Raw genomic sequence first — 25,352 nt, forward strand, 5'->3', positions numbered from 1 at the left:
CAAAATTAGGCTTACCAAATCAATAATTACCTTAAATGAAAATGATCTAAATACACCAATTAAATGAGAGAGATTGACAGAGTGGGAAAAAATATGACCCCAAAATATACTGTCTACAGGAAACTCAATACAAATAAAATATCGTAGGTAGGTTAAAAGTAAAAGGAAAAAAATTCCATGAAAACATTAGTCAAAGGGCAGAAAGAGGTGGCTATATTAATGAAGTAGACTTTAAGAAAGGAAAAAAAATCTAGAGACAAAGAAATGAATTACATAACATAAAGGAATAAATTCATTGGGAATATATAACAATATTAAATGTGTATGCACCAAACAACATTCTTAAAACACATGAGGTAAAAGCTGATAGAGGTGAAAGAAGAAATATAAACAGGATACAACTGACAAATTTAGAGCACTACACATAATAGTAGAATACACTTTTTTTCAAGAATTCATAGGACATTCACTCAAACATCCATGAAACACCCACCAAGAAAGCCCATATCCTGGACACTAAAACAAACCACAGCAAATTTAAACAATTGAAATCCTGCAGAGTTTGTTTTCTAACCATAATAGGACCAAAGTAGAAATTAATAACAGACAAAATAAAGATCTCAAAATATTTTGATACTAAACAACACGTTTCTAAATAATTCATTGTCAAAAATAAATCTCAAAGACAATTAATAAAATACATAAAAATGAAAACACTCCATATCAAAATCTGTGGCATGCAGCTAAAGTAGTGCAGAGATGGAGGTTTTATACACTAAAAATTTGCTTTAGAAAAAAGGAAAAGTCTCAGCAGAATATTCTAAACACTTACCTCAAGAAACTAGAAAAAAATATAAAAATAACTCAAAGTATGAAAAAGAAAGTAAATGAGGTGAAGAGGGCCAGGCATGGTGGTTCACACCTGTAATCCCAGCATGTTGGGAGGCCAAGGTGGGTGAATCATCTGAGGTTAGGAGTTTGAGACCAGCCTGACCAACATGGCAAAACACCGTCTCTACTAAAAATACAAAAATTAGCCAGGTGTGATGGCATGGGCCTGTAATCCCAGCTACTCAGGAGGCTGAGGCAGGAGAACCACTTGAACCCAGGAGGAGGTGGAGGTTGCAAATGAGCCAAGATCATGCCACTGCACTCCAGCCTGGGTGACAGGGTGAGACTGAATCTCACACGCACACAGAGAGGTGAAGAGGAAAAAACTAAAGAAAATTAATAAAACAAAAGATGAGTTCTCTAAAAATGTCAACAAACCTGATAAACATATAATTAGACAAAGATAAAAAGGGAGAAGATGCTAATAACCATTATCAGTACTAAAAGTGGGAATATCACCATAAATCCCAGTCATTAAAAGAGTGATAAAAGTATACAACAAAAAACTTCATGATCATAAATTTGATAACTTAGAAAAAATGAGCAAATTCTGCAAAATTGTTAATATTATCTCTTCTAGTATGTGAACACGGGAAATCTTTTATATGACTTTTCTTCTATTTCTTTCATCATTGTTTTATAGTTTTCAGTATACAGGTCTTCCAGCTTCTTGGTTAAATTTACCATTGTTATTTATTTGTTTTGTTGCTATTAATAAATGGAATAGTTAATTAATTACCTTTTTGGATAGTTCATTATAAGTGTACAGAAAGGCTACTGATTTTTGTGTATTGATTTTATATACTGAAACTTTACTGAATTTATCAGTTCTAACAGCTTTTTGGAGGCATCTTTTGGATATTCTGTGTATAAGATTATGTCAATACACAGGGATAGTTTAACTTCTTTCTTTTCCATTTGAATGCCTTTTATTTATTTATCTTGCCTAACTGCTGTGGCTAGGACTTGCAGTAATATGTTCAATAGTGGTAAAAGTAGGTATCCTTGTCTTGTCTCTGGTCTTAGAGGAAAAGCTTTCAACTCTTCACCATTGAATGTAATGCTAGCTATGGGTTTCTGTATATTGCCTTTTTTGTTTTGAAGTATATTCCCTCTATACCTAATCTGTTGAGAGTTTTTTAAATGATTAAAGGGTGTTGAACTTGTCAAATGTGTTCTCTGAATCTATTGAGGTGATCCTAGGGTTTTTTATCTTTCACTTTTCTGATACAGTATATCACCTTTATAGATAGGTGTATATTGAATCATACTTGCATTCCAAGAATAAATTTTACTTCTTCATGGTGAATAACTTTTTTGGCGTGTTGTTGAATTTGATTTGCTAGTATTTTATTGAGGATTTTTGCATCTATATTCATTTGGGGATATTGCCCTGTAGTTTTCTTATACTGTCCTTGTCTGGCTTTGGTATCAAGGTAATGCTAACCTCATAGAATAAATTTAGAAGTATACATTCTACTTTAATTTTTGGAAGAGTTTGAGAAGGATTGATATTGTTTCTTTTAAAAAAAAAGTCTTGTAGAATTCATCAGAGATGCCATCATGTCCTAGACTGATATGGTTTGGCTGTGTCCCTATCCAAATCTCATCTTGAATTATAGTTCCCATAATCCCCACGTGTCATGGGAGGGACCAAATTAGAGGTAACTGAATCAAGGGGGCAGTAACTCCTATGCTGTTCTTATGATAGTGAGTTCTCACAAGATCTGATGGTTTTATAAGGGGCTTTCCTACTTTTGCTTGGCCCTTCTCTATCATGCCACCATGTGAAGAAGGACATGTTTGCTTCCCCTTCCACCATGATTGTAAGTTTCCTGAGACCTCCCCAGCCATACAGAACTGTCAATCAATTAAACCTCTTTCTTTTATAAATTACCCAGTGTCAGATATTTCTTCATAGCAGCATTAGAACAGACTAATACATAGACTTTTCATTGATGGAAGACTTTTACTGATTCAGTCTCCTTATTTGTTATTGGTCTGTTCAGGCTTTCTATTTCTTAATGAGTCTGTCTTCATAGTTGTATGTGTCTAGGAAGTTATCCATTTCATCCAGATTATTCAATTTGTTGAAACATAGTTGTCCATAGTAATTTCGTATGATCTTTTGTATTTCCGTCCTCTCTGTTGTAATGTCTCCTCTTTTGCTTCTATTTGAACCTTCTTTTTTCTCAGTGAGTCTAGGTAAGGGTCTGTCTATTTTATTTTTTTAAAAAATTTCTTAGTTTTATTAATTTTTTCTGTTTTCCTAATCTCTTTATTTCTGTGCTGATCTTTAGTGTTTCCTTCCTTCTGATCACTTTAATTTGTTCTTCTTTTTTTAGTTCCTGGAGGTGTATCATCAAGTTATTTATTTGAGATCTATCATCTTTTTTGATATAAGCACTTATTGGTATAAGTTTCCCTCTTAGGACTGCTTCTGCCATATCCAATAAGTTTTAGGTTATCTGAAGATTTTTTTTCACATCCATTTTCATTTCTTCTGTGACCCATTGGTTGTTAGAAGCATGTTGCTTAATTTCTACATATTTGAGAATTTTCCCAGATTTCTTCTGTTTAGTATTAGGGTAATGCTAGCCTCATAGAATAAGTTTGAAGTACTGTTATTGATTTCTAGTAGTATGCCATTGTGATTGAAGAAGATACTTATTATGATTTCAATCTTCTTAAATTTGTTAAGACCTGTTTTGTGCCTAATGTATGATCTATCCTAGAAAATGTTGTGTGCACTTAAGAAATATGTGTATTTTATTGTTGGATGGATTGTTCTGTGTCTGTTAGGTTCATTTGGTCTAAAGTACAGTTTAAGTCCGATGTTTCCTTATTGATTTTCTGTCTAGATGACCTGTCTATTGTTAAAAGTGTAGTATTGAGGTCTTCTATTATTATTATATTGCAGTCTGTCTCTCTCTTCAAATCAATTAATAGTTCCTTTTTGTATTTAAGTGCTCTGATGTTTGGTGCCTATAAATTCACAATTGTTGTAGCCTCTTGATGAATTGACCCAATCATTATCATATAAAGACTTTGTCTCTTCTTTAAAATTTTAACTTAAAGTCTATTATTTTCTGACAAGAGAATGGCTACTTCTTCTCTCTTTTGATTCTGATTTGTGTGGAATATCTTTTTCTATTCCTTCACTTTCAATGTGTGCCCTTACTAGTAAAATGAGTATCTTGTAGGCAGCATATAGTTTGGTTATGTTTGTTACATCTATTCAGTCTATGTCTTTTGATTGGATAATTTAATTCATTTGCAAAAAAGGTAATTATTGATAGGTAAGGACCTTCTCTTGCCATTTTATAATTTATTTTCTGGTTGCTTAGTAGATTGTTTCTTTCTTCTTCTTGCTGTTTTCCATTGTGGTTTGATGGTTACCTTTGGTGGTATGCTTTTCGTACTTACTATGTTTTGTGCAACTACTATAGGTTTTTGGCTTTGGGGCTACTGTGAGGCTTTTAAAAATCTTATTCTTATAATAGTTATTTTAAGCTGATAACAACTTAACTTTAACTGTGTACAAAAATCTCTAGATTAATTTCCAAAACATCTTTTATGATATTGATGTCAAATTTTACATCTTTTTGTAATTCGTATTTCTTCACAACGTATTGTAGCTATGGTTTTTAAAATAGTTTTATCCTTTAACCCTCATAGCAGAGATAATATTGCTTTACTCACCACCCTTACAGTATCAGAGTATTCTGAATGTTGATTATATTACTTATACCATTGAGGTCTTTTTACTTTTCTATGTTTTGTGTTATTCATTTACAGTCTTTTATTTCAGCTTAATGAAACAAAATCCCTTTAGCAGTTCCTTTAAGGCAAGCCGAGTGGTGATGAAATACTTTAGCTTCTGTTTGTTTGAGAAAGTTTTTATTTCTCCCTCATTTCTGAACAACAGCTTTGTTAGGTAAAGTATTCTTGATTAGTAGTTTTTTTCACCCTTCAGCACATTATATATAGTCTGACTCTCTTCCCTGACCTCCAGGCTTTCTGCTCAAAGATCTGCTGATAGCCATATTTGGACTCACTTGAGTCTACGGCCATGCCACCCTGAACGTGCCCAATCTCATCTCATCTCGGGAGACTCACTTGAATATGATGTAATTCTTACCTCTTGTTACCTTCAGAATACTTTGTCTTTGATTTTCGAAAATTTGAATATGATGTGTCCTGGTGAACTATTCTTTTGGTTGAATTTAATTGGAGGCCACTGTTGGTGTCTTATACCTGGATGCTGTTATTATTCTCCAAATTTTGAAAAATTTCAGCCATTATTTCCTTTTTTCTACATTCTCCTTCTGAAAATTATATTGTGTGAATATTCATTCTCTTGATGGTGTCTCATAATTCCCATAAGTCTTCATCATTGTTTGAAATTCTTTTCTTTTTGTTCCTCTGACTAAATAATTTCAAATGTCTTGTCTTTAAGCTCACTGATTCTTTCTTCTGCTTGATCATGTCTTCTGTTGAAGCTTTCTATTGAATTTCTCAGTTCAGTTATTGTAGTCATTATCGCCAGGATTTATATCTTTCAACTGTTTTTATTTCGTTAAATTTATTTTGTTCATGAATTGTTTTCCAAATTCCATTAATATTTAGTTTGCTATCTGCATTTTCTTGTAGTTCTCTGAGCTTCTTTAAGAGGGTTATTCTAAATTTTTTATCAGTCATTTCATAGACCTCCATTTTTCAGGGTCTATTATTGAAGATGTATTAGTTTTAGTAGTGTAATATTTCCCTAATTTTAACATAATCCTTGTGTACTTGTAAGAGTGCCTGCATTTTTGAGGAAATAACCACCTCTTACAACCTTTGCAGTTGTTCTTTGGCAGTGATAAACTTTTAGAATTTAAGTCAGCCTGGGATTCTGGATGGCCCAGCTAACAGCAAACCTGGACAGGCAGACCTTGCCACAAAGTTCTCTAAGTGTGCCGGGCTGCTGTGTGTGCTGTGAGGTGAAGTGGAACTGCTCGATGTGCTCCATTGTCTGGTGGGACCACTGGCCAGACTCCAGTCAGGCAGAGCTGCTGTATGGGCTTTGCAGGTTGATTGAATAGAGTTTCAGGCTGTCTTTCCTGACTGGGTTGTAGTGCTGTTTAGAATCTGGAAGTGGGCAGGTCTACGAGCTGGGCTATAAGGTTGGGTGAGGTCTCTGGAATCACCACGTGACTGCTGGGGATTGGTGGAGCCATACACTCCATCCACAGATATTTGCAGTTCTGCACTTGCCTCCTGGCCTTGGGAGTGCTTAAGCGAGCTCTGGGGTTTAGTGGAGCCGCCATTAGGATGCTGGGTTTGGATGGGGTCAGCTACTCCCTTCCACAGACATTTGTGAACCTGCACTTGCCTCCCAGCATCAGAAATGCTCAAGCAGAGCCCCAGGTCCTGGTAGAGAAGCTGGCTAAGGACTGATGCCTGGAAAAGCTGTAGGACTGTGCATCCTTGTAGAGTAATGCTGTTGGCAATTTTCTGTGATGAAGCATCTCCATTGTCCAGAATGCAGAGCCATTGTCAAGACACTGGTCACTGTGAACCCCATCCCCACCCTTTGTTTCTAACTGACCCCAGGTGGTCTATCCCTGCTGATATCCTCAATGTTCTGTTTGGGGCAAGATAAGGTCTGGCATCCTGTAATGGGTCCCAGAATGGTGGGGAAGCAAAATATTCATCTTCAACTTTTTTTTCCCACTGTAGAAACCATAGGTCCTGGGGAATCTTCTTTGTGTGGTGCTGTGCCAAAGTGAGGGAGGGGTGACACCACTAAAGTGAAACCATTCTTCTTTTTTTTTTCTGAGACAAAGTTTCACTCTTGTTGCCCAGGCTGGAGTGCAATGGCACAATCTCGGTTCACTGCAACCTCTGCCTTCCGGGTTCAAGCGGTTCTCCTGCCTCAGCCTCCCAAGTAGCTGGGATTACAGGCACCTGCCATCAGACCTGGCTAATTTTGTATTTTTAGCAGAGACGGGGTTTCTCCATGTTGGCCAGGCTGGTCTCGAACTCCCGACCTCAGGTGATCCGCCCACCTCGGCCTCCCAGTGTTGAGATTACAGGTGTGAGCCACCATGCCCGGCTGAAACCATTCTTTTTAACCTTCAGATTTTTTCAGTTCTGCAATCCAAGGGGTACCTCAAACTTACTCCTTTGCTCTGGGATATTCACAAAAATATGCTTGTCTATGGATAGTTGCTACTTGATTTCTGTGAGGGAGATCAGAGCCAGAGAATTTCTATTCTGTCATCTTGCTGACCTCACTCCAGGAGAAAATTACCACTACATACAACAAATTGGATGAATCTCCAGGGAATAATGCTGAGTAAGAAAAGCTGTACTCAAAGGTCACATACCATATGATTCCATTTATAGTACATTCTTTAAATGACAAAATTGCAGAAATGATTAGTGGTCACTAGGGATCAGGTGCTGAGGGACAGATAAGAGTGAGTGTGGCTATGAAAGGGCTATATGAGGGATCCTTGTGGTGATGGAACCGATCTGTAACTTGGCTAGCAATATCAGGATCCTACTTTTGTTTTTGCAAACTGCTACCATGGTGGGAAATTGTGTATGGTGGGAGAGCTAATGACATCCCAATTCATTTTGGTATTGGATGTTTGAGTTTTCCATTTGCTTGTTGCTAATATATAACCATATAATTGTTTTTTATAACAAACTTTGAATCCTATATTATGAAACTATCTTACTAGTTCTAGAACTTTCTTGTAGGTTCTTTAGAATTTCTGGTTACATTATCAGTCTCTCCATCACTGCCTTTCACCTCAGATAGGGCCTGATTGATGTCATTTGTATTTCTCAGAACAGGTTCTTTTCAGGGGTAGACCAGAACAGTGAGACATTCACTCCTGAAAGACTTTCTCTTGAAAGATAACTAGAATACTTAGCCCATCCTCCCTCCCCCTTGTTTGTCTAAATTCTACATAGATACGAACCTTAGTGATAGGTTTTCCCCCTCATGTCTGTTGAATAGTTTCACCAACTGGAAATTACTTATGTGTCATCCTTACCTGGCATGGGATATTTATAAATGAGTGTCTCTTTCTACAAGAAAAATTTTACATATACATTTAGGAGTGCATGGCAAGTCCCTTCCCTCAAATACAATTTCTAGATATTGGCATTTTCAAATGCAGACTTTCTTGATGTCCTCTATAGTGAAGAACTGCATAACCAAAATTATACTAGGCTAACATTAACAATCTTACACATATATATGATTCTTGTTATATAGTATAATCAGGAGCACATAACTTCAAAAGAGATGTACATGCAATTTGTCTGTTATGCTAATCATTCATTTCTCAATTGAAAAACTTCTATATGCCATAGTGAAAATGCCCATCATTTACGTACTGACTTCTCTGTTATCTTTGATAAAGAATTAAATACATTAGGAACATGAGTACACTTGTAAAATTTTATCAAAGATGTAGTCCCCAAAATCATCAAATCCATTGGTTGTTGCACTATTAAGGCTTGAACTGACCCTGAAGGCTTTTCTGTGTTCAGACCATTCTTATGAGACATTCTTATGATTTCATTAGTGTAACAATTCTCTGATGTACAGTGAGTTGGGACTTCTGGATGAAGGCCTTCCCACATACAGTACATCGATAGGGTTTCTCTCCAGTATGAATTATCTGATGTACAACAAGGTCTGACTTCTGAGAAAAGGTCTTTCCACATTCACCACATATGTAAGGTTTCTCTCCTGTAGGAATTCACCAATGCCCCGGGAGGTGAGACTTCTGAGAAAAGGCTTTCCCACATTCAGAACATACATAAGGTTTTTCTCCCATGTGAATTCTCTGAAGTCCAATGAGATGTGACTGCTGACAGAAGGATTTTCTACATTTGGTACATTTATAGGGTTTCTCTCCAGTGTGGGTTCTCTGATGTATGATGAGTTGTGACTTGCAGATGTTTTCCCACATTCTGTACATTCATACGGTTTCTCCCCAGTATGAATTATCTGATGTATAATGAGTTCTGACTTCCTGCTGAAGGCTTCCTCACACTGAGCACATTTGTAGGTTTTCTCACCAGTGTGAATTCTTTTATGTATAAAACAGAATGCTTTCCCACATTCAGTACACTTATATGGCTTCTCTCCAGTATGAGCTCTGTGATGTATAATCAGCTGTGACTCTGGGAAAAGGCTTTCCCACACTCTCTACATTCATAGGGCTTTTCCCCAGTATGTATTCTCTGATGTATAATGAGGGGTGATTTTTGGTAGAAGGCTTTCCCACATTCACTACATTCATATGGTTTTTCCCCAGAGTGAACTCTCTGATGTACAATGAGGGATGATTTTTGAGAAAAGCCTTTTCCACATTCAGAACAATCATAAGGTTCCTCCCCAGTATGAGTTCTCTGATATGCAATAAGGTGTGACTTCTCACTGAAGGCTTTTCCACATGCACCACAATCATAAGGTTTCTCTCCAGTATGAATTCTTTGATGTATAATAATCTGTGGCTTCTTGAGAAAGGATTTTCCACATTCAACACATACACAGGTCTTCTCCCCAGTTTCAACATTCACATAATGAATAAGAGATTGTTTATTGCTAAGAATCTTTCCACACTGAGTAGCTTCACAGTGTATCATTCCATTATGAATTTTTTCATGCTTAGAATAGCAAGAACTGTAGCTAGGTGTTTTCCCACATCTAAAATTTTCATCAATGTTTTTTCTTGCAAAATTCCTATTATAACTCACTAGGTTAATATTTGGTTTCAAGGTCTTTTCAAATGAATCACACTTACACAGTCTTTGTTTTGAAGCATCTAGGTCTGTGCAGTCATGAAATATTTTTTCAAATATATTATATGGATGACCTGACTCTTCAGATATTCTTTTGTTGTTGATGACTACAACTTGCCTGACAAATTTGTCTCAGTTTTCCTGATCTCTCTCCAGCTGGTCATCACCTTGCCAGACTTTTAAAATGGAGTACAATGAACGATCCCCTGTAATACTTTCCAGTGTCACCTTATGGAAGAAAACATCTCTAAATATATCCAGTTGAGGGGTGTCAAGTCTACTCTCTCTGTCTGAAAAAATAAAAAAAAAAAAACAGATATAATAAAGATTTAGTCCTCTACTCAGAAAACAAATATAATATGAAATAAAATGATTTTTAAAACAACCAAATCAGAGCAATGAAAAATTAGAAAGGCCACAAATTATAAAATGTTTATTAATCAAAAACTGTTATTTCATTGGGTAAGAAAGTAAAGTTATGGCATTCTTTCCTAGGTTGTCTGCAACTCTCACCCGTAGTTCATGTGGCATTAAAAACAGAGGTGAGAAACCCAGTTTGACACTATAGTAGAGTGGCTAAATATTTAACAAGGAGAAACTGGAAGCAACAGAGTCATTAAAAAACTGAAATAATAGGTTGGACATGTCAACTGAAATTCCAGCACGTTGGGAGGCAGAGGCAGGAGGATCATTTGAGCTACAAGTTTGGGACCAGCCTGGGCAACATAGTGAGACCTGTTTCTTTGTAAACAAAAAAACAACAAACAAAAAACAAATCTGAAATAACAAACTCTTCATATATCCTCACCAGGTTGCCAAAGCGTTTGTGCAAGGAGACCCTAGAGAGCCAAGCAGTGATTGAAAATCTAGAAAGACTTGCAAGCTTGCTATACCTTTGAAGTGTTCTAACCCATGCACAATTTAGGTGTCAATGTGTGGAAGCTTTACTGGCTTTTGATGTCTAATATAGCCTCTGCCCAAATCACTAGTTCATCTCTATTTTATGCAAGGGCAGGGGAGTCCACTGGGGGCTAGGACTTTAAAAATAAAATAAATATATAAAAAAATAAGCAGAGACATGAGCAATAGCACACCATGGGGAAAAGAGATGTCACAGTTTGAGTCTCAATAAATTATCTGTAAAATAAAACCTCCACTGTCAGAAGAACAAGAGGAGTCCAGAATACTACAACAAATTATCTCCAATGTACAGTTTTCAACCTAAAGTTACTAGACATGTAAAGAAGCAGAAAACTGTAACCCATACTCAGGAAGAAAATCAATAGAAATGCTCCAAGTGTGCACAGATGTTGGATTTAGCAAAGACTTCAAAGAAGCTGCTGTAAATATATTAAAATAACTAAAGAAAACCATACTAAAGGATTAGTAAAGAACTACTTTCAAAGAAGAAAAAAGTATATAACAATAAAAAGTGGTAGTAAACAAAATTTTAAGAGCAATGGAACTGGTCTATATTATGATTGTGATGGTAGCTAAATGAATCTATGCCACTGTCAAAATTTAAAGAAAGAGTACACTTCATTTTATGTAAACTTAAAAACAAATTTAAAGATAAAAGAACCAAATGGAAATTCTAAGGTTAAAATGAAAATTCCACCAGATGAGCTCCTCGGTAGATTTGAAAAAGTAGATGAGAAAATCAGAATCAGTAAGCTTGAAGACCACTAGAAATTATCCAATCCAAAGGGCAAAATGAAAAAAAAATTAAGAAAAATAAGCAGAACATCAGAGATCTGTGAAACAATATTAAGCATTTCAGCACATGTGTAATTTGAGTGACAGTAAGGTAGGAAAGAGGTGGAAAACGTATTTGAAAAAATGTCTGAGATATTACCAAATTGGCTAGAAAACACTAACTTACAGATCCAAGAAACTGAATAAACCACAGGTAGGATACCTAGACACATAACAATTAAGCTACTGAAAAATAAAGACAAAGAAAATCTTGAAAGCAGCAAGAGGAAAATAACACCTCATACATAGGAGAATAATAGAATTGTCAGTTGACTTTTTTCTTTTTATTATTATTATTTTTTTTTTGAGATGGAGTCTTGCTCTGTTGCCCAGGCTAGAATGCAGTGGCATGATCTTGCCTCACTGGAACCTGTGCCTCCTGGTTTCAAGTGATTCTCCTGCCTCAGCCTCCTGAGTAGCTGGGATTACACATGCCTGCCACTGTGCCTGGCTAATTTTTGTATTTTTAGCAGAGATGGGGTTTCACCATCTTAGCCAGGCTGGTCTCAAACTCCTGACCTCGTGATCCACTCGCCTTGGCCTCCCAAAGTGCTGAGATTACAGGCATGAGCCACCGTGCCCGGCCTGTCAGTTGATTTTTCAAGAACAAAAAATGGAGGCCAGAAAACATTAGAATAACATATTAAAAGTGTCGAAGGAAAACAACTTGTCAACCAAGAATTCTATATTCAATGAAAATCTCCCTTAAAAATGATGGCAAAATGAAGTCATTTCAGATAAACAAAAACATGTTGCTAGCAGAACAGATCTACCATCTAGCCGAATATCAATGGTATCTCAAATACACAGGATGTTACATTTTTTTAAATATTCAGGTCTACAGTTTGAATGCCCCTCACAGTTCATGTGTTGGAAACTTAATTCCCAATGCAACAGTGTTGAGAGTTGGGACCTTCAAGAGGTGATTATGTCATGAGAGCTCTGCCCTCATGAATGCTTTAATGTTGTTGTCACAGGAGTGGGTTAGTTTTCGTGAGAGGCGGTTCATGATAACAGTATGAGTTTGGCTCCCTTCCTTTTACTCTGATACATTCTGTTGCTGTTCTGCCTTCTGCCATGCAGCATGAAGGCTCTCACCCAGATGTCAGAGCCATGTTCCTGGAATTCCCAGGCTCCAGAATCATGAGCCAAATACATTTCTGTTCATTGTAAATTTCCCAGTCTGTTATAACAGCAGAAAATGGACTAACACAGTAGGTAAACTGAATGTAAACACTTTTTTCTCTTTTCTTCTAATTTTGTTAAAAGACTTTCAAAAGCAAATATAACACTGTATTGTTGAATTTATGACATACATATGAACACAAAGGACAAAGGAGTACAGGATGGTCAAGAGGGGTAGGGAATGGAGCTATGCTAGTGCAAAATTTCTATATTTTTTCCAAGAAAAAAAAAGCAGCATTAACTTGAAGTAGGTTGTAAGAGGCTAAATATCATATTGTAATCCCCAGAAAAACATTCTCCTCACACACACAAAAACGAAAGACATTTCCAGATAAACACAGAACTACAGCTAAAAATTTAACAGAGGAATTAATATACTAAAAAGTAGTTCTGTAATATAAAAGAAAACAATAAAAGAAAAAGAGGCCAAAAATCAAATTAAACCAGTAGTAAAATGGAAAGGACAAATCAAATCAAATCAATAATGAAATTAACTGGGAATGCAATAATACTCCAATCAAAAGACAGAAATTGTAGACTGGATAAAACGGTAAGAACCAACTATATGTTGTCTAAAAGACATTCACTTTAAAAGCTTGAAAATGAAAGGATAGGAAAAGTTATCACACAAATTGTGTTTGAGTTGGAGTAGCTGTGTTAGTATCACAAAATATACACTTTAAGACAACAAATATTATTAGAATGAAAGGTACATTTCAAATGATGCTGCCAAAGGATTACTACGGCAAAAAGATGTAACAATGATAAATGTATATCGCCTATAGAAAGAGCCCCACAATACATAAAACTGACAAAAATAAAAGAAAAAATAAGACAAATTAACAATTACAGCTAGTAATTTTAATACTCCTCTTAACAATTATTTATTTTAAAAGTAGACAAATAAAACACCAATAAGTACCAACCAATCTGATCTAATCAACATCTATAAACACCCATCTAATAACAAAATACACTTTCACTTCAAGGACACATGGATATTCATCAGAATAGACTGTATTCTTGACCTGAAAACAAATTGCAATAATTTTATAAGACTGGAAATCATTCAGAGTATATTAACCAACCATAATGGAATTAATTAGAAATAAATAATAAAAAGACATCTCAGAAGTCCCCCCAAATATTAGGAAATTAAACACACTTATAAAATAACCTATGTGTCAATGAGAAAGTCAAAAGAGGAATTAGAAAGTAACTTGAATTTAATTAATATGAGAACACAAAATGTCAAAATTTGTGAGATAAAACTAAAGCAGTGCTTAGAGAAAAAATATATAGATACAGGTAGTACTTACTTTGCAGAATTCTGACATGCAGGAATTTCAGTTACCACAGGTTAGCTAAATAATGCCAGTCTGCCAGCAATACAGTTCAAACTTCAATATAGTATCTGTGAATAATGGCATGGAGTACAAACTATACTGCTAGCTCTTCAGTCTACAAATCATTATATATGTACAGATACACATCATGATCAGTGACCAGTCATTTCACTTATTTCAAAGTCTGTCGATGATTATTAGTTGCACATCTGTCATCCAGTATGCTCACAGAGAGCAAAGTGTGTAGTTTATGTTCCCTGCTTGTCTCCCAGTGATAAGCCCACATGAAATTTTACAAAAACTGATAATTAGAACAGTGAACTGGACAACAAAGACAAAAATTCAGCAAGAAAACAACATTAACAATACTGTTTTTGAGTAGAAGATGGCTGACTGTGGAAATGTCGACACTGCTGCCCTTCAAGAGACTTTAGATACAAAGCTAGAGGAATTGAGTAAAAGCAAACTTATTGACTTACTATAAATATAAAAAGTGGTTGGATGACAAGGACAAAGGTAGTCCAAAGAAAGTGATGTCGCAAAAAAAAATCTTCACATAAACTCCTGGACATATTTCACAATATTGTAAGCACAAAGGATAAAATATTGGAATGGATCCAAACTTAGAAAGGATTATGACAATTCACCTAGGTATAGAAAACATGCTCATTCCATATCATAAGTTATACAAGAAGATGGCAAACACTGTTAAAACTACTCTTCACAAGTTTTTTGGGGAAAAAAAAACACATTCAAAATGCTGCCAATGTTTTAAATTTCAGGGTAATAAATAAATATTAGTTTTACTGTGTTTTCATTTCCTATATGTTTATAACAAACAATAAAACAGCTTTTAAAGTTTTGGAAAAAATTCTTAATGGTCACAAAACCATTGTAATTTTTCCCACTGATTATGAAGATGACTTTGCAAAGTTTCAGCTTCAGTAGTCATTTTTATGGTTCCCCATTACCACACAAAACGAGGACTACCTCTATTTAAATGCTTATATTAGCCAACAAAAAGGTTTCTAATCATTGATTAAGCTTTGAACTTAAAAAGCTAGGGGAAAAAAAAGAGCAAATTAAACCAAAAATAAGTAGAAAGGAAAAAACATCAAGATCAGAATGGAAATCAATGAAATAAAAAACAGACAAACAATAGATAAAAATTAGTGAAATCAAAACCTAATTATTTTTAAAAATTAATGAAATTGATATATTTTAGCTACTGGTGAAGAAAAAGAGAGAAGACATAAAGTAGCAATATCAAGGATTAAAGACATCTAATGATGCTACAAACACAAATGACCAATAAAAGAATATTATGAAAAAGTTTATGTCAATGACTTTGACAATTTAGATGAAATTTTAAAATTCCTTGAAAGACACAAATTACCAAAGCTGACTCAAGAAAAAGTAGATAATCTGAATAGATTTATATCAAGGAAAGAAACTTAGTAAATAAAAATCTTCCCAAGAACAAAAGTCCAGACTTAGACTAGTAAACTCTATCACTGTAATAAGGTATAACATGAGTATAACAGCTTTTCTGGGTTCTATGAGTCCTTCTAGCAAATCATCAAACCAATGGTGGTCTTGCAGACCCCCTACATAACTAGCAAAGAAATCCAGCAACATACAAAAATAATTATATACCATGACCAAGTGAGATTTGTCTAGGAATATAAAGTTAGTTTACTATCCCCCAATTAATTACAAATCAATAAAACACTATATAAATAGAGCATCTTAATAAAAGCAGAAAATGCATTTGTCAGAATCCAACACATTTTCATGATAAAAGCACTCAACAAACCAGGAGTAGAAGAAAACTTCCTCAAACTGATAAAGGGCATCTAGGAAGAACCTACAGCTAGTATCATACTTAATGGTGAAACACTAGTTGTTTCCCCATATGATTAAGAACAAGGCAAGGATGTCCATTTTCGCTATTCTATTTAACATTGTACTGGAGGTTCTAACCAAGAAAAAAAATTAAAAAGCATCCAATATGGACAGAAATATTTAAAACTGTCTTTATCTGTAGATGACAAAATCTTTATACAGAAAATCCTAAGGAATCAACTAAGAAACAATTAGAACTAATAAGTGAGTTTAGTAAGGTTCAAGATACCAGACCAATATACAAAAATCAACTGTATTTCCATATTCTTGCCATGAGCAATCTGAAAATGAAATTAAGGAAACAATTCCATTTACAATAACATCAAATAGAATAACACAACTTATTCTCTGAAAACTATAAAACATTATTGGAGGAACTAAAGTTCTAAATAAATGGCAAGACATCTTGCATTCATGGGTCAAAAGACTTAATATTGAGATGGTAAAACTCCTCAAACAGATCTGTAAGTGCAATGCAATCCCTATGAGAACCCAAAGGAGTTTATTTGTAGAATTGATACACTGATTCTAAAATTCATATGGAATTGCAAGGAGCCCTAGTCAAAATAATCTTGAAAAAGAACACAGTTGGAGAAATGACACTTCTCAGTTTGAAAACTTACTATGAACACAATAATCAAGAGAGTATGGTACTGGCATAAGGATACATAAATAGATGAATAGAATATTATTAGGAATCCAAAAATAAAACCTTAAATTTATAGTCAGTTGACTTTTGACAAGGGTACCAAGACTCCTAAATGAGAAAGGAATAGTCTTCAATAAATGGTGCTGAAGTAACTGGATAGCTTCATGCAAAAGAAGGACGCTGGAACTTTATACCATATGCAAAAATTAAAATGGATCAAAGACTAAATATAAGAGCTGAAATTATAAAACTCTTAGGGAAAACAAACCCACAGGGGTAAATCTTCATGACCTTGGATTTGGAAATGGATTCTTAGATTTGACACCAAAAGCATGAACAACAAAAGAAAAGAACAGTCTTCAATCAGTGGTGCTGAAATAATTGGATAGCTACATGCAAAAAAAGGAAGTTGGAACTTTATATGCAAAAAATAACTCAAAATGGACTATAAGTACACTAATGGGTGTGAAGTGCCATCTCATTGTTGTCTGGATTTGCAGTTCTCTGATGATGAGCATCTTTTCATGTGCTTATTAGTCATTTGTACACCTTTGGAGAAATGTCTATTCAGATCCTTTACTCATTTCTGAATTGGATTCTTTGCCTTTTATTATTGAGTAATGAAAGTTCATTATATTCTTTTAGGTTGGTGCAAAAGTAATTGTGGTTTTTGCAATAGGTATAGGTCTCTTATCAGATGTGTGATTTGCAACTAGTTTCTCCCATTCTGTGGCTTTTCTTTTCACTTTCTTAATAATGTCCTTTGAAGCACAAGAGTTTATAATTTTGATGAAGTCGTTTTTAAATTTTTTCTTTTCTTGTTCATGCTTTTGGTGTCAAATCCAGGAATCCATTTCCAAATCCAAGGTCATGAAGATTTACCCCTGTGGGTTTTTTTTTTTCTTAAGAGTTTTATAACTTTAGCTCTTACATTTAGTCTTTGATCCATTTTAAGTTAATTTTTACCTATGCTTTAAGTTCCAACTAACTTCTTTTGTATGTAGCTATCCAGTTATTTCAGCACCATTTATTGAAGACTATTGCTTTCTTTTGTTGCTCATACTTTTGGTGTCAAAATCAGAGGGATAGTGATAAGATCGCACTTCACACCCATCACTGTAGTTAGAGTCAAAAATGGGCAAAGGATGTGAATAGACATTTCTCCAAAGAAGGTATACAAATGACTAATAAGCACATGAAAAAAGGCTCATCATCAGAGGACTGCAAATCAAGACAAAAATGAGACAGCACTTCACACCCATTACTGTAGTTAGAGTCCAAAAGGAGAAACTGGTATCCTCAGACCCTGCTGGAGGAAAATATAAAATAGAGCAGCCACTTTTTGAAAAACATCTGGCAATTCCTCAAATGGTTAACTATAAAATTACTGTATAACTTAGGAATTCCACTCCTAGGTACATACCAAAGAAAAAATAAAACATATGTCCACATCAAAACTTGTAGTTAGTTGAACGTTTACAGCAGCATCATTCATAACAGCTAAATGGTGGTAATAACCCAAATGTCCATCAACTGATGAACGGATACACAAAATGTCATATATCCATACAATGAGATATTATTCAGCCAAAAAAAGGAATGAAGTACTGATACATGCTACTGATACATGTGGATGAACTTTGCAAATATCATGTTTAGAAAAGGAACCCAATCAAAAAAGACCACATATTATATGGCTCATTTTATATAAAATGTCCAGAATAGGCAAATCTATTGAAACAGAGAGATTAGTGGTTGCTTGGGGCTATGGAGAAAGTGAATAGAGGAGTGATAGCTAAAGAGTACAGGGTTTCTTTTTGAGGTGATGAAAGTGTTCTAAAATTGACTATGGTGATGGTTGCACATATCTATGAATATACTAAAAATCACTCAGTTGTTTACTTTTAATGGGTGAATTGTATGTCATGTGAGTTATGTCTCAGCTGTATATAACAACAAAAAATGTCAGGGTAATATAGCTTGAATCTCTGTCTCCTCCAAACCTGATGTTGAAATTTGATCATCAATATTAGAGGTGGGACTTAGTGGGAGGTATTTGGGTCATTTGGGGATCCCTCATGAATGGCCTGATGCTGTCCTTGCAGTAACGAGTTCTTGCTTTATTAGTTCCCTCAAGAACTGATTGTTAACAAGAGCCTGGGACCTCCCTCACCACCCCCGCCCCCACCCACCATATAATGCCTGCTCCCCTTCACCTTCTGCCATGAGTGGAAGTTTTGTATGGCTTGTGGAACCATGAGACAAATAAACCTCTTTTCTTTATACATTCCCCAGCCTCAGGCACTCCTTTATAGCAATATAAATGGCTTAAGATAGTATGGCTAATAAAACATTAACTGTGTGTATCATCCACACTGTGTTTCCAAGCTTATATTCCACTACCCCCTAATAAATATCTCTGACTGAAGTCAAGTAAGCCTAGCGAATTTCCATCAGAAAAATTATGTTAATTCCTAACTAAAGATTTGTAGAAGTCCTTCCTACAGGCCCTTGCCCTCCTTCTGCCTAAGCCACACTGAGGATATGATTCAGAGCAGCTGCTACATGCTCTGAAAAATACCTTCTTAAATTTTACCACATCTCTTCAAACTATAATTTTCACAAACTCCTAAAACATAACTATATTTGACATGTAATTTTATACAGCCATGAATCATGATGACTTACCTTTTCTTATACAACCTATGTTCCTGAAAGGCATTTGCTTCTATTGCCTTTGAATTTCTTTTAGGAAGACACTGCAGATATGAATGTTGAGTGAACCAAAAAGAAATACCTCTTTTTGTACATGGCTCACTATTAATGAGTTAGTTGTTGAATGCCTACTACATGCTCTCCACAGGAGCAAGAAGAAATAGGAGATAGCAATCTGGGTAGAGATCTAAGCCTCAGCCATAAGCCAGATAAAAATAAAATAAAGCAACTGAGCATTTATTTCTCTTGTCTCCCATCTGCCACATTTTCACCTGGATAGATCCAATTTGGTATGTATCTCTTTATGATCCATGGCTCTTCTTGTTCCAACTTGGAGATGACATCTGGTTTGGAAACTGGATATCCTATTATAGAGAAATCATAAAGGAATTGGGTTGACTACACTGTAGAAAGAAGAGAAACTGCAGTTGCAGGAGCCCACAATAAGCTGTCCAGTGACCCTCTGCAAAGTAAAGAACGTTCACTAGAGAAAGGAAAGAGCACAAAGTCATTATAGGTCAGGAACCCACCTAACTCAATCAGTTAAGGGAGAGGCACTTGATTGGACAACTCTGAGTTATTCAGGGGAGCTATCCTTACCCATTGAGACCAGGTGGCTATAGATCTCCAGCATCACATCCCTGTACAGGGTCCTCTGAGCATAGTCCAGTTGCTGCCACTCCTCCTGGGTGAAATCCACAGCCACATCCTCCAATGACACTGGACCCTATAACAGCACATTCTTGCTCAATCAGAAGCGATCATTCTCATTATTTCCACTATAGTTTGCAAAACCATGTGCCTAATTCTATATCATGCCTTTTGAGAAAAATGATGTAAAATTTTGTCTTTAGCAAAAAACAGACACATCAGGAGAATAGAAAAGCAAGAAGAAACCTAATCACAAATGGGAATTTAATAAATAATAAAGGAAGCATTTCTAATAAGTAAGTTATTCAACAAATGGTATTGGGAAAACTAGATAGTTATCAGAAAAAGTTGAGAATTTTCATTTTTAAAACAATAGAATCTGTCATTTCCACTGCACACCCAGCACAAATTATTAATATGGATATCCCAAGAGGAAGGAAGAAGTGAAAGCCATTTCATTTTTAAATTTTTTACCTTTATTATATTGTTTTAAATGTTTACACCAATTATACGTAACTTGAGCCAGGAAAAAAATAGTAAAATGACTTTATACATTTAAGAGCAGAGAAAGAAATGACTTTAAGTTGGGGAACTTAAATAAGGGTTCCCCACAACTTTAAGGGTTTGTGGGGAACAGCCCCACAAACCCTGAAACTATAGCAAAAGCTATGGAGAATCTGAGACTTCTGCATTCCAAGCCTTTGCCAGTGAATCATAACTAAATCTAAAATAAATATATTAAGACACAACTACAAAAACATCTATTGATACATTTATACGGGAGTTTAGGTAAGGATAGCACTTATAGGAGGACTCCCCCCAAAAAATAAATTTATTTTACTCCTAAAGGCAGGAAATATTTTCTTCTCATTGAAAATTCAGCTGATTTCCCTTTGTGGAGAATGAAAATCATGTTTATCATGTCCTCCACCTTTCCACTGGGACTGCTATAAAGATCAGACACATTTATACCTTATATACTTTGGTAAAATATAGTGATATGAACATACTATATATATATATATTTGTACTCTAATAATGGTTTTATAAGGTTTAAACCACATAATTGGCATATTACATAGAAGCTGTTTCCAAATATTTATCGTTTGTTCTCTCTACATCTTCTTAATCCTAATTTTTAGCTTTCTATATTTTTCCATTTGATTGTATGGAAACCAAGTAACCAAATACAAAATAAGCAGCTCACCTGAGACCTGATCATTTTCTGCTTCCCTTCCAATAGGGCAGAGGTCTGAGGAATCAGGTCTGGAAGAAAGAATGGAGTTTTTACGGGCCAGAACTAACATTCACCAGTCTCTAAACAACCACCATCAGAAGTCAGGTAGATAATAGGCCATCCTGTGGGAGAAGGTTGTTTGACCCTTATAGCAAACACCATGTGAAGGAGGTATCCACCTTTAGTCCTTTTGTGACTATATGATCATACAGAACTAGGTGTATAATTTGATCACATAGGGCAAGGTGTATTTTTAATTAGATAAATGCAGATATGTTTCCTGTGGATTTACAAACACCTAACTGTTCCCCTTTGAACCAGCAATTCTATTTGAATTTCTATTTGTAGAACTATCTTAAGACAATAATCATGGATATCATGAAGAAATATATATTAACTGCAGATGTTCCCTGAGACAAGAATGGGAGTAACCAAGAGGAAAATTAAGGAGTGTATTCCCTTATTTCCTAAACCAAAGCAGCATACAAAATTCTAAGAGCTCTGTTATGGACTGAATGTTTGTCCCTCCAAAATTCAAATGTTGCAATTCTAATGTGATGGTATTGGGAAGTGGGGTCTTTGGGAGGTAATTAGGTCATGAAATGAGAGCCCTCATAAATGGGATTAATGCCCTTATAACAGGAAACATCAGAGAGATGATTTTTCTCTTGGCCTTGTGACGATACAATGAGAAGTTTACAAAACAGGAAGAGTACTATCAGCAAACACTAGACCTGCTAGCACCTTGATCTTGAACTTCTCTGCCTCCAGAAATGCGAGAAATAAATGTTTGCTGTTTAAGGTCCTCCATCTGTGGTATTCTGTTACAGCAGCCCAAACTGAGTAAGACAAGCTCTTTTATATTTTACTCCAAACCAGCAAATTCTCTTGATAAATCAACATTTGTGGATTAAAATTGCTGATTTTAAGATTTCTTTGATTTAAATTTTTATTGCTGATTTTCAACAAGGCAGTTGTCTGTATAAAAAATTACTGACAGGTTGGAACAATAAACGGGAATATACTACAATGCAGGAAGGTACTTAGCTGGTAAACTCTTTTCAGTCTGGGATACATCATGCAGACAGAGCTGAGCTCATTCAGAGCAAGGGGGGAATATCATGATAAAGAGATTGTTTCATATGTGCTATCCCAGGGTTTGTCAAAATAAATCAGGAAGGAAACAATCAAATAGTCATGTTAATGTCTGAACACCCAGCCCTCCATAGAGTAAACAGCAGATGTCCAATAAATATTTGTTAAATAGAACATAAACTATTTCAGTAAACTTACGAATAAGCAAGACTGAAACTACACCTTTCATAATAAGAAAGAGAATATGCCTTAGAATGCCTTGATATCTAAGAACCTGTCTGGCACTCACAACTCTCTTACTTAATATAAACAATTACACTGAACATAAACATCACATAAGGCCACTATGTGACCAGGACAGATCAAAACAAAAACAAGATTACTCTGACATCATGTAATGACAAAACACCAATATTGTTCATTCCACAAAATACCAATCATCCCTCTCTCCCCTCCCGTCTGCTACTTCTTTAGCTATTACTTTTACTTATTAGCTTCAGTCTAGCCTTTCCTCCTTCTAAATAAAATTTATTGAAATTCCCAGATTTTTTAAAAAATAAAAATCACTGAATTACTCTGTTTCCTAACAGCATTCAATCCAGAGTAAGGCCCACTTCCTTAACCACTCCCTAAAATCACCTAACACAAAGCCAAATCCTGCAAATACTTTCTAACACATTCTTACTGATGATACATACCCCAACAGTTCCCTGTGGTGACAGCGCTGAACTGATTCATCCTAACTCAGCCTCCTAACTTATTCAACCACAGCGTATTCCTGGTTTATTTGGGCTAGAAAGAATTGACAATAATGATCCCATTCCTTTAATATTTGTTTTGATATTTACTCGAAGGATGTTTTCTTCTGTGAAGGCACGAGTTATGGAGGGGACGAGTGGTTTTGAGAAAACTTCTGAAGGTTTTCAACTTGCGAGTAGTCTGTGACCTGCAGAGATTGCAAAGTGAGGCCTGTTCTAGTAAGCTGGAACTAACTTGAACAGCCCTTGGCCCTTAAAATCACTGAATTGCCAGGTCCAGAAATCACAAACCCCACAGAACACATCCATCCCCACCACCATATAGCACTGGTCATACAGGTCCATAAGTCACTGGCCACACGTACACTCCCATCACTCAGCGCAGACACTCCATCTCTGACCCACAGATCACACAGCCCTCCCTGCTAATGACCCCCACATGTTCCCAACACTGAACTCATAGACCTCGTCACTGAACCCCAAGGAACCCTGCCCCAATACCAATCCCAGACTCAACCCATAAACCCCCCTGCTGACCCCTAGCTTGATTATCAGGTCCCAAAAATCCTATCACCGCTTAATGGGAACCGCTGTCACATCCATATTGGCGAACTCTCCCGCTTCCTGTTCGCGAGCCAGGTAACGGGTTCCTGAGGCTGCGCTGTTCCGTACGGGGCGATTTTGCCCATTCTTCATCTTCAGCGGCTTTGTTCAGGAGGCAACATGACTGCTCCGAGGCGCTGTTTCCGCATGGGGCCGCCATTTTGAGATCCCGGGCATCTCAGTACAAGCGGAGGATTCGCCAGGTGTTGAGCCCGAATGTGGACTGTACCACAGTGACTGCGAAGGGAGGGGAAGACGACGGAAAGGAGGCCTACGACACGAGTAGTAAAGTCCACACTTTTGCAGACAGATTTCATAGGATTGGAGAAGAAGTTGGAGTGCTACTGTCCTCCATTTAAGGATGCTTATGTTGAAAGGCGAAGAATTTAGAATGGTACAATATTTTCATTGGCGATTCCAATTAAACGTGTTTGTAAATGGTACGGTCTTCTCCCGGGCGATTCCTCTGTGGGAGGCTGGGGCCACCATGGTGGGAACGATCACTTCGGCAGGGGATAACAGTAATACTGAACTTTTATTGAGAGTAATGATAAGAAACCCTCCGAGGGAGATATTACAATACTGCGCAGTAATAAGTTGCAGGGGCCAACTTTAAAAAAAGGAGGAAAATTGAGACAGGGAAGAGGAGATGGATGTACAAAATAAAGGAGAAAGTGCGGAAATGAGAAAGACTAAGGGACAAAAAGACGCAAGACATAAGAACAGAGAATGGGAAACTAAGGGACCAGGAGTGAGAGACTGGGGACAGAGGCAAGGGGACAACGGAGAGGGGAGAAGGAAGGAAGTGGGGAGCCTGGGAAAAGGAGGACGCTGATGGAATGTAGGGGGAGACTGCGTAAGGTGACCAACGGTCCCTCTTTGCCTGAAACTATTATAGGATTAGCAGCAAAAGTCCGCTGTGTCCCGGGAAGTCCCTCCCTGAGGCTTCAGAAGTCCCAGTTTCCCTGGATGAGTGGGAAAAATATGACGAAAGGTACAAAACCCACTAGATGGCCCAAAAAGTAGGGCTGAAAGGGACGGTTATTATTGTCAAGTCAATATGGCATAGATTCTGTGCCTTTTCCTAGGCGCTATTGCTATTTTACCCCCATCCCTGAGGTTGGCGACCATAATTTGCAATTTACAATAATGGACTACCCATTGTTGGGTCACTTTGGAATGTTGGGATTTAAGTGTATGACTTAAGTGCATTGCCATCATAAGCATTCAGGAGTGTTTAAGTTGGATTAACTATGCTGCTTTGTACCAATTATTGTGCTAGTTTAATTTTTAACATTGTAAATATTATGACAATGTTTTCTAAGAGTTCAGACAATAAAAATAAGTGTGATTATAGTACCAACGCCAGCATGATCCAGACATCCAGGAAAAGACATTTTAATGACGGCTATAAACATACATACAACTGATTAGGGAGGTAAATAATTAAAACAGCATACTACACAGTATGCAAAAAAGAATTTAGGATTGGGCATAATAGAGAAGGGGATGTGAAAGCACTTACGGAGACTGAATTGTACAAGTGCAGGATGAGACAAACAAGTACTTCCAGTAAACAAAAAATTTTTCCTTTCCCTTAGAGTATATAGCCAATCCAGCTTTCAGCAGTATGTCAAGTTTTCTTATAGTGTCTTTGGCTTTGGTAACAGAGTAATGCTATACCTCATAGAATGAGTTAGGAAGTGTTTCCTCCTCTTAAACTTTTTGGAAAAGTTTGAGAAGGCTTG

General features: G+C 36.2%; 1 pseudogene; it reads right to left on the bottom strand.

The window, feature by feature from the left end:
- Positions 1-8,136: 8,136 nt before the first annotated feature.
- LOC129036395 (zinc finger protein 300-like) lies at positions 8,137-24,761 on the bottom strand (annotated as a pseudogene).
- Positions 24,762-25,352: the final 591 nt, after the last annotated feature.

This window comes from Pongo pygmaeus, chromosome 4 (assembly GCF_028885625.2).
Source record: "Pongo pygmaeus isolate AG05252 chromosome 4, NHGRI_mPonPyg2-v2.0_pri, whole genome shotgun sequence".
NCBI lineage: Eukaryota > Metazoa > Chordata > Mammalia > Primates > Hominidae > Pongo > Pongo pygmaeus.